The 10,206-nt window shown below is 42.7% G+C and overlaps 1 pseudogene; it reads right to left on the bottom strand.

Annotated features, from left to right (window-relative positions):
- Positions 1-371: 371 nt before the first annotated feature.
- The window catches only part of LOC138663416 (zinc finger protein 585A-like), an 86,506-nt pseudogene continuing 76,671 nt past the window's right edge, over positions 372-10,206 (bottom strand).

The following is a 10,206-nucleotide window of genomic DNA, read 5'->3' as shown; positions in this document are numbered from 1 at the left end:
ATCCTTTGACAGCTCTTTGGTCTTCACCATAGTGGAGTTTGGAGTCAGACTGTTTGAGGGTGTGCACAGGTGTCTTTTTATACTGATAACAAGTTTAAACAGGTGCCATTACTACAGGAAATGAGTGGAGGACAGAGGAGACTCTTAAAGAAGAAGTTACAGGTCTGTGAGAGCCAGAAATCTTGATTGTTTGTTTCTGACCAAATACTTATTTTCCACCATAATATGCAAATAAATTGTTAAAAAAACAGACAATGTGATTTTCTGGATTTTTTTTTCTCAGTTTGTCTCCCATAGTTGAGGTCTACCTATGATGTAAATTACAGATGCCTCTCATCTTTTTAAGTGGTGGAACTTGCACTATTGCTGACTGACTAAATACTTTTTTGCCCCACTGTATATATATGTCAGTGAGACACATATATGTATATATATCCAGCGCTAGACATCTTTAAAGCCGGTAATTCAAGATCATAAGAGGCGCCCTCTGCTGGTTGTCCTCATATGAACTCGAGCCTGGGAGCTTTCTAGGAAAGTTCCCACGATCTAGGAACAGCCAGCAGAGGGCGCCTCACCGCAAATGCAGGTAAATATAGGTCAATGACCTACTTTACCTACATTCTCCGGGGTTTTGCAGACATGAGCTGCTGCATTAGCAAAGCTCGTGTCTGCAAAATATTTTAACCCCTTCAGATGGATTTACATCGTTGGACGTTACAGATCTGCGGAAGGTAAGGATATTGTTGGTTTATTATGTTTTTTTTGTTACAGAACGAGGGTCTTCAGTGATTGGATTGGGCGTTAAATAAATTAATACAACCTTTGTTTTTATTTCATTAAAATAATTTTTAATAATGTGTTTGTGTATTTTTAACCCTTTACTAGTATTGGATTAATAATGGATAGGTGTCATAATTGACGCCTCTCCATTATTAATTTGGCTTAATGTCACCTTACAATAGCAAGGTGGCATTAACCCTTCATTACCCCATATCCCACCACTACATGGGAATGGGAAGAGAGTGGCCAAGTGCCAGAATAGGCGCATCTTCCAGATGTGCCTTTTCTGGGGTGGCTGGGGGCAGGTGTTTTAGCCAGGGGGGGGCCAATAACCATGGACCCTCTCCAGGCTATTAATATCTGCCCTCAGTCACTGGCTTTACCACTCTGGCGGAGAAAATTGTGCGGGAGCCCACGCCAATTTTTTCCGCCATTTAACCCCTTAATTTACTAGCTAGAATGGCCAAATTTTGCATATACACACTACTGACATTAGTAGTGTGGAATATGCAAAAAAAATGGTGATATGAGATGGTTTACTGTATGTAAACCATGTCTCATATCATATCGGGTTTTAGGAAGGAGAAAGCAAAAGCCGGTAATTGAATTACCGGCTTTCTGCTATATCGCGCTGGATGAAATATTAATATATATACATATATGTGTCTACTGACATATATATATATATATATATATATATATATATATATATATATATATATATAGACAGTATATATGTTTTTTTTTTTTTTCACATGGATCCCTTGTATAGCCGTATGTCGGTTTTGCAAGCCTGCGATAAAAACACGCAGTACGGATGCCATACGGATGTCACACGGATCATTTGATGCGAGAAAATCGCATCCTCGCACTGCACACGGATCAATGTTTTGGTAACATTTGTGCGATTCTCGTCCGTCAAAAACGGTCCATTTTTTTATACGTTGTGTGTGTCCCCGGCCTTATGCTAATACCCCAAATGTGGGAGAATACTATTTTTGAGGCACAGTGCACAGCTCAGAAGGGAAGAGGTGCCATATGGGAGTTCGGATTTTGCTGAATGGTTTGAGAGAGCCATGTCACATTGGCAGAGCTGTTGAGGTGCCAGAACAGAACTCCCCCCCATCATATTACAAACTACACTTCTACATAAATTCATCTAGGGGTGCAATTATCATATTGACACCACGTGTGCCTCACAGAATTTTATACCATTAAACTGAGGTTCATTTTTTCCTGAGTGCGTCAATACCCTACATGTAATCGGGAAATATTTTTGAGGCACAGTGCAAAGCTCAGAAGTGAAGGACCACATACTACAATGCAGATTTTACTGTTATGGTTTGCGGGTGCCTTGACCCTCTGGGAGAGCCCCTGATTTGCCAGAACCCCAATAAATGACTCAATTTTATAAAAAAAAACACCTCTAAACGAATTCATCTAGGGGTGCAGTGATCATGTTGACACCACGGGTGTGTCACATAATTTGATATCATTGGGTAGTGAAGAAAAAACAACTACAATTTTAACACCAAAATTTTGTTTTAGCCCCAGATTTTACATTTTCACACAAGAAGTGGGTAAAAAGGGCACCTTAATTTGTCCAACAAGTTATATTGAACGTGGCAATACCCCATATGTGGCTGTACAGTAGTGCTTGGCCATGCTAGAGACTTGGGAGGGACAGAGCGCTATTTGCCTCCTGGCATGCAGATTTTGCTATAATAGCTTGCGGACTCCATATACAGAGTCCCTAGTTGCTAGAAGAGTGACCCCATTTTGGAAAATATACCCCTCTTCAAATTTATCTACAGGTGCAGTGACGATTTTGACTCCATGGGTGTTTTCCAGAAACAAGCAGCAATGAATGTTGACTAGTCAAAATTGCAAACTGCCGTTGTAGTGACCAGTACGTTGTAGTGACCAGTATGTTGCTATCATCAGTACGTTGCAGGCACCAGTACGTTATGCCCACCTCATACTTAAGGAGACACACACCCATAAGTTAGGCGGGCTCTCCTTGCTCTAGAAACGCCAAATGTGGACATAATATGTGGTTTAGTTACACTATGGGGTTCAGAAGGGAGGGGGGCATTTGTATTTGAGAGCGCAGAATTTGTTGAATTTCTTTGGAAGGTTATGGAGCCATTTCACTTTTCCAGAGCCTTTGTGCTACCAGTAACGTGGAAGCCCCCTATATTTCCGTTAACAGATGACAGACCTGAGTGGGAGCTTGCTCTTTTGTGGATTGATTTGAAGCTTTTAGTGGGAACATTTTACATAATGTTTGGGATTACATTTATAAAGCGCTCTACACTGAGTACTTACTCTGGGGTTTCCATCTAAATCTCCAAGTGATGAGATTCAGATGAAACCCCCAAGGGATCCATTCACTTCAATGAGGCAGCAGAGTTATTCTGAACTTCGTCTGGCCTCTGTTCAGCTTTGTCCTTTTTTTAGAAATGCACAAAACTGTGGCCGACAGCACTTTTATGCAGTCCTAAAAAGATTGACACCACCGATTCACAGGTCCTATGGCGTCCACAGTGCCTCCATCTTCCTCACTATAGGGAATATTCTGCTGGGATTCAGTCTGAATCACATACTTCAGAGATTTACATTGGTGTAAGCACTCAGCGCAGAATAAATGTGAGCCAAGCCTTACTGCAATCTTTGGTGAGACAGAACGAACAAAACAGCAGGTGAAGAATTGGTTTAATTTATTTTTTACATTATTATTATTTATTTATATAGCACCATTAATTCCACGGTGCTGTACATGAGAAAAGGGATTACAGATAACGTTTACAATGACAGACTGGTGCAGAGGGGAGAGGACCCAGTCCTTGCGGACTTACATTCTGCATCATTCCTCATGCGGTATAAGTGATTAGGCAACATTACTCTTTGGTTCAGTGATACCAGATTTATATTGCTTTTTTGTTTGTCTGCAGTCACACAATTAAAAAATGATTTTTATTGCGCATCACCATATCATGTGAGGGCATGTTTTTTGCGAGACAAGTTGACGTTTTTATTAGTACCAATGTCTGACACATGATACTTTTTGATCGCTTTCTATTCTGATTTTTGGGAGGAAGAATGAACAAAAATCAGCAATTCAGGATTCTTTGTTTGCTATGTCGCTCCGCATGTGGTAAAATTGATAAGACAGTTTGATTACAGCGATATCACAGTTTTATCTTTTTTATGTTTTGGCGCTTTCACACAAAACAATTTATAGAAAAAAGCTTGCAATTTGTTACCATCTTTTCAGTTAGCCATTAAAAGGTATCAACCACTGAGGACTCTCAATTCTAAATATTATTCTATCTACTGGCTAACACGGTACCAAGATATAAATCTTTCCTGTTGAAAAAATTATTATTTTTGCATTCCTTTATTCAGAGAGCTATAACCTTTTTATTTTTCCAGTGTGCATCTGTATGATGGCTCCTTTTATGCAGACAAGATGACGTTTTCAGCGGTACCATGTTTATTTATATTTATTTTTTGATCGCTTTTTATTCCACTTTTTCTTCAACGGTATGATGACAAAGCATTGTTTTTTGTCTTGTTTTTTATTTAATTATTATGGTGTTCACTAAAGGGGTTAAATAGTGGGACAGTTTTATAGGTCTGTTTGTTCTGGATTCGATGATACCAAATGTGTACTTTGATTGCTTATATTTTTTTATTCAAATATTTATTAATGGGTACAATATATTTTTACTTTTTATTTTTGATCTTTTTATATTTTTACATTTTTTATAAACTTTTTTTTAACTTTCTTTAACTTTTTTTTTACTTTGTCCCACTATGGGACTTTCATTTTATCCAGGCTGATCACTTGTATAGCATGGGGATGCAGGAGCATCCCTATGCTATGCAAACTGTCACCGCTGCTCTGACACACAAAGTTGCCGATTATGATAAAGCAACTTTGCTAGCTCAGGTTTTCATCACGACACTGGGTCACCATGGCAACGATCAGGACTCCACAAAGATGTTGCAGGGTCTCCGATCCAAAGGCAAAAAGGCGGTCTGCTGTGAGCTCGATCACATCACTTAGGTACTAAAGTACCGTGGGAGCGATGTGGGACCACTCCTGGCACTGAGTGTCGGGTGTCAGCAGTCAGAATCAGCTGAATCCCAGCGGTGATCACGTTTGCACAGGCCGTGTGAGAGCAAAATCGTTGAGATGTCAATATGACCCAGGTTACAGGGACATATGGATACGTCCAAGGTGGGAAAGGGGTTAACAAAGCCAAACATGAGGAATGACAAGGGATTGCCTTACTAGTGGACAACCACTTTAAGAAAATGCAATTATTGGTTAAAACATTTTCAACATTCTGAACATGGAAAAGGCTTCTCCCCTGTGTGAGTGCTCTGATGTTTATTAAGAGTTAATTTCTGTGTAAAATATTTTCCACATTAATCACATGAAAGAGGCTTCTCCCTCCTGTGAATTCTTTTGTGACTAACAAAATCTGATATCTGTTTAAAACATTTCCCACATTCTGAACATGAAAAGGGCTTCTCCCCTGTGTGGGTTCTCTGGTGCATAACAAAATCTGATTTATGCTTAAAACTTTTCCCACATTCTGAACAGCAAAAAGGTTTCTCCACTGTGTGAGCTCTCTGGTGCTTAACAAAGTTTGGTTTCTGTGTAAAACATTTCCCATATGCTGAACAGGAAAAAGGCTTCTCCCCTGTGTGAGTTCTCTGGTGCACAACAAGATTACGTTTGTGGTTAAAACATTTCCCACATTCTGAACATGAAAAAGGCTTCTCCCCTGTGTGAGATCTCTGGTGACTAAGATTTGATTTATTCACAAAACATTTCCCACATGCTGAACAGGAAAAAGGCTTCTCCCCTGTGTGAGTTCTCTGGTGCGCAACAAGAATAAATTTATGGTTAAAATATTTCCCACATTCTGTACAGGAAAAATACGTCACCCCTGTGTAACTTCTCTGGTGCTTAAACAAATTTGTTTTCTGGTTAAAACACTTCCCACATTCTGAGCAGGAAAAAGGCTTCTCCCCTGTGTGGGTTCTCTGGTGTGTAACTAGTTTATATTTGTGGTTAAAACATCTCCCACATTCTGAACAGGAAAAAGGCTTCTCCCCTGTGTGAGTTCTATGGTGCACAACCAAATCTGATTTCTCATTAAAACATTTCCCACATTCTGAACATGAAAAAGGCTTCTCTCCTGTGTGAATTCTCTGGTGATTAAGCAAATATGATTTCTAGTTAAAACATTTCCCACATTCTGAACAGGAAAAAGCGTTCTCACCTGTGTGGGTTCTTTGGTGTATAACAAGCTTGTGATTCTGGCTAAAACATTTCCCACATGCTGAACAGGAAAAAGGCTTCTCCCCTGTGTGGGTTCTCTGGTGCTTAACCAAAGCTAATTTCTCGATAAAACATTTGCCACACTCTGAACATGAAAACGGCTTCTCCCCTGTGTGGGTTCTCTGGTGTGTAACTAGTTTATATTTCTGGTTAAAACATTTCCCACATTCTGAACAGGAAAAAGGCTTCTCCCCTGTGTGGGTTCTATGGTGCTTTACCAAAGCTGATTTCTCGATAAAACATTTGCCACATTCTGAACATGAAAACGGCTTCTCCCCTGTGTGGGTTCTCTGGTGTGTAACTAGTTTATATTTCTGGTAAAAACATTTCCCACATTCTGAACATGAAAAAGGCTTCTCCCCTGTGTGGGTTCTCTGGTGACTCAGAAGATTTGATTTATTCACAAAACATTTCCCACATGCTGGACAGGAAAAAGGCTTCTCCCCTGTGTGAGTTCTCTGGTGCGCAACAAGAATAAATTTCTGGTTAAAATATTTCCCACATTCTGTACAGGAAAAATACTTCACCCCTGTGTGACTTCTCTGGTGCTTAAACAGATTTGTTTTCTGGTTAAAACACTTCCCACATTCTGAACAGGAAAAAGGCTTCTCCCCTGTGTGGGTTCTCTGGTGTGTAACTAGTTTATATTTGTGGTTAAAACATTTCCCACATTCTGAACAGGCAAAAGGCTTCTCACCTGTGTGGGTTCTTTGGTGTATAACAAGCTTGTGCTTCTGGTTAAAACATTTCCCACATGCTGAACAGGAAAAAGGCTTCTCCCCTGTGTGAGTTCTCTGGTGCTTAACCAAAACTGATTTCTCGTTAAAACATTTGCCACATTCTGAACATGAAAACGGCTTCTCCCCTGTGTGGGTTCTGTGGTGCGTAACCAAAGTCGATTTCTGTTTAAAACACTTCCCACATTCTGAACAGTAAAATGGCTTCTTCCCTGTGTGGGTTCTCTGGTGCTTAACCACAGCTGTGTGGGTTCTTTGGTTTGTGGTATTTCCATATTCTGAATGTGAAAATGACTTCTTTTCTTTAAGAGCAGATTGTGTTTTAATGCTTATTTTGTGACTTTTATTTTCCTTTGTAGTCAGTAATAAATCAGGAGACAGGACCTGTTTCAAAGGATCAGATGACAGAACTTTGCTGTGAAGGGATGATGGTATCTCTGAAGTCATGGCATTCAATTCAGTTGCATCCTGTGGGATTTCGAGATCATCCGATTTAAAAATTGAAGATGTCAGCTGTCCCTCTGATCTCCGGATACAGTCATCGGCTAAGAAAAAAACAATTATTTCTGACTAAAATATCCTTGAATTTTATATTTTTGAACATTTCTACTTAAAGGGAGTCGGTCACCCCAAAAATGACCTATAAACTAAGGCCACCAGCATCAGGGGCTTATCTATAGCATTCTGTAATGCTGTAGATAAGCCCCCGATGTAAACTGAAAGATGAGAAATAAAGGTTAAATTATACTCACCCAGGGGCGGTCCCGCTGCGGTCCGGTTGGATGGGCATCGCGGTCTGGGTCCGGTGCCTCCCATTTTCACAGGATGATGTCCTCTTATCTTCCTGCCGCGGCTCCGGCGCAGGCGTACTTTGTCTGCCCTATTGAGGGCAGAGCAAAGTACTCCAGTGCGCAGGCGCCGAGAAGGTCAGAGGCGCCCGGCGCCTGCACACTGGAGTACTTTGCTGTGCCCTCAACAGGGCAAAGTACGCCTGTGCCGTGGCAGGAAGACAAGAAGAGGATGTCATCCTATGAAGATGGGAGGCACCGGACCCGGACCGCGACGCCCATCGGACCGGACTGCAGCGGGATCGCCCTGAGTGAGTATAATCTAACCTTTATTTCTCATCTTTCAGGTTACATCCGGGGCTTATCTACAGCATTACAGAATGCTGTAGATAAGCCCCTGATGCCGGTGGCCTTAGTTTATAGGCCATTTTTGGGGTGACAGATTCCCTTTAAACTGTCCATAAAATGGCAAGCTATGTAAAAAAACTGTAATTATTTACCAAGATAATAACAGTTCACAGTCTAATAGAAAACATTAATAGATGAATCAGTAGTGCATGGTGTTCAACAGTTTATTCATTCTGCTTCCCAAATATTGAATAAAAAGAAACTAATCAATGTTATGTAGGCGAAAATAATATCAATTCTCATCTCACAAAAAACAAGCCCTCACTCAGATCTATCATTTGTAAATGGAAAAACAGACCACACATGTCGTCAAAATTGTTGTTACCCCTCATTTAACCCCTTCCCGACCCATGACGCCACGTAGGCGTCATGAAAGTCGGTGCCAATCCGACCCATGACGCCTATGTGGCTTCATGGAAAGATCGCGTCCCTGCAGATCGGGTGAAAGGGTTAACTCCCATTTCACCCGATCTGCAGGGACAGGGGGAGTGGTAGTTTAGCCCAGGGGGGGTGGCTTCACCCCCTCGTGGCTACGATCGCTCTGATTGGCTGTTGAAAGTGAAACTGCCAATCAGAGCGATTTGTAATATTTCACCTATTATAACGGGTGAAATATTACAATCCAGCCATGGCCGATGCTGAAATATCATCGGCCATGGCTGGAAATACTAATGTGCCCCCACCCCACCCCACCGATCGCCCCCCCAGCCCCCCGATCTGGCCGGTACACTGCTCCGGCTCCCCTCCGTCCAGTGCTCCGCTCCCCCCCGTGCTCTTGTCCGCTCCCCTTGTGCTCCAATCACCCCCCCGTGCTCCAATCACCCCCCCTGCACTCCGATCCACCCCCCCGTGCTCCGTTCCACCCCCCCGTGCTCCGTTCCAGCCCCCCCGTGCTCCGTTCCACGCCCCCCGTGCTCCGTTCCACGCCTGCCGCGCTCCGATTCCCCCCCCATGCTCCGATCCCCCCCCCGTGCTCCCCCCCCACCCCATCATACTTACCGATCCTGCGGGGCTCCGTCCGTCTTCTCCCTGGGCGCCGCCATCTTCCAAAATGGCGGGCGCATGCGCAGTGCGCCCGCCGAATCTGCCGGCCGGCAGATTCGTTCCAAAGTACATTTTGATCACTGAGATAGATTATATCTCAGTGATCAAAATAAAAAAAATAATAATTGACCCCCCCCTTTGTCACCCCCATAGGTAGGGACAATAAAAAAATAAAGAAATATTTTTTTTTCCACTAATGTTAGAATAGGGTTAGGGTTAGGGGTAGGGTTAGGGTTAGGGGTAGGGTTAGGGCTAGGGTTAGGGGTAGGGTTAGGGTTAGGGTTTCGGTATGTGCACACGTATTCTGGTCCTCTGCGGATTTTTCCGCTGCGGATTTGATAAATCCGCAGTGCTAAACCGCTGCGGATTTATGGCGGATTTACTGCGTTTTTTTCTGCGCATTTCACTGCGGTTTTACAATTGCGATTTTCTATTGGAGCAGTTGTAAAACCGCTGCGGAATCCGCACAAAGAAGTGACATGCTGCGGAATGTAAACCGCTGCGTTTCCGTGCAGTTTTTCCGCAGCATGTGTACAGCGATTTTTGTTTCCCGTAGGTTTACATTGAACTGTAAACTCATGGGAAACTGCTGCGGATCCGCAGCGTGTGCACATACCTTTAGAATTAGGCTATGTGCACACGGTGCGGATTGGCCGCTGCGGATTTGCAGCAGTGTTCCATCAGGTTTACAGTACCATGCAAACATATGAAAAACCAAATCCGCTGTGCCCATGGTGCGGAAAATACCGCGCGGAAACGCTGCGTTGTATTTTCCGCAGCATGTCAATTCTTTGTGCGGATTCCGCAGCGTTTTACACCTGTTCCTCAATAGGAATCTGCAGGTGAAATCCGCACAAAAAACACTGGAAATCCGCGGAAAATCCGCAGGTAAAACACAGTGCCTTTTACCCGCGGATTTTTCAAAAATGATGCTGAAAAATCTCACACGAATCCGCAACGTGGGCACATGGCCTTAGGGTTAGGGTTGGAATTAGGGTTATGGCTACAGTTGGGATTAGGGTTAGGGGTGTGTTGGGGTTAGGGTTGTGATTAGGGTTATGGCTACAGTTGGGATTAGGGTTAGGGGTGT

Source organism: Ranitomeya imitator, chromosome 2 (assembly GCF_032444005.1).
Source record: "Ranitomeya imitator isolate aRanImi1 chromosome 2, aRanImi1.pri, whole genome shotgun sequence".
Classification (NCBI taxonomy): domain Eukaryota; kingdom Metazoa; phylum Chordata; class Amphibia; order Anura; family Dendrobatidae; genus Ranitomeya; species Ranitomeya imitator.
Note: the sequence above shows the minus strand (reverse complement) of the source record. Positions and strands in the feature narration are given on the sequence as shown.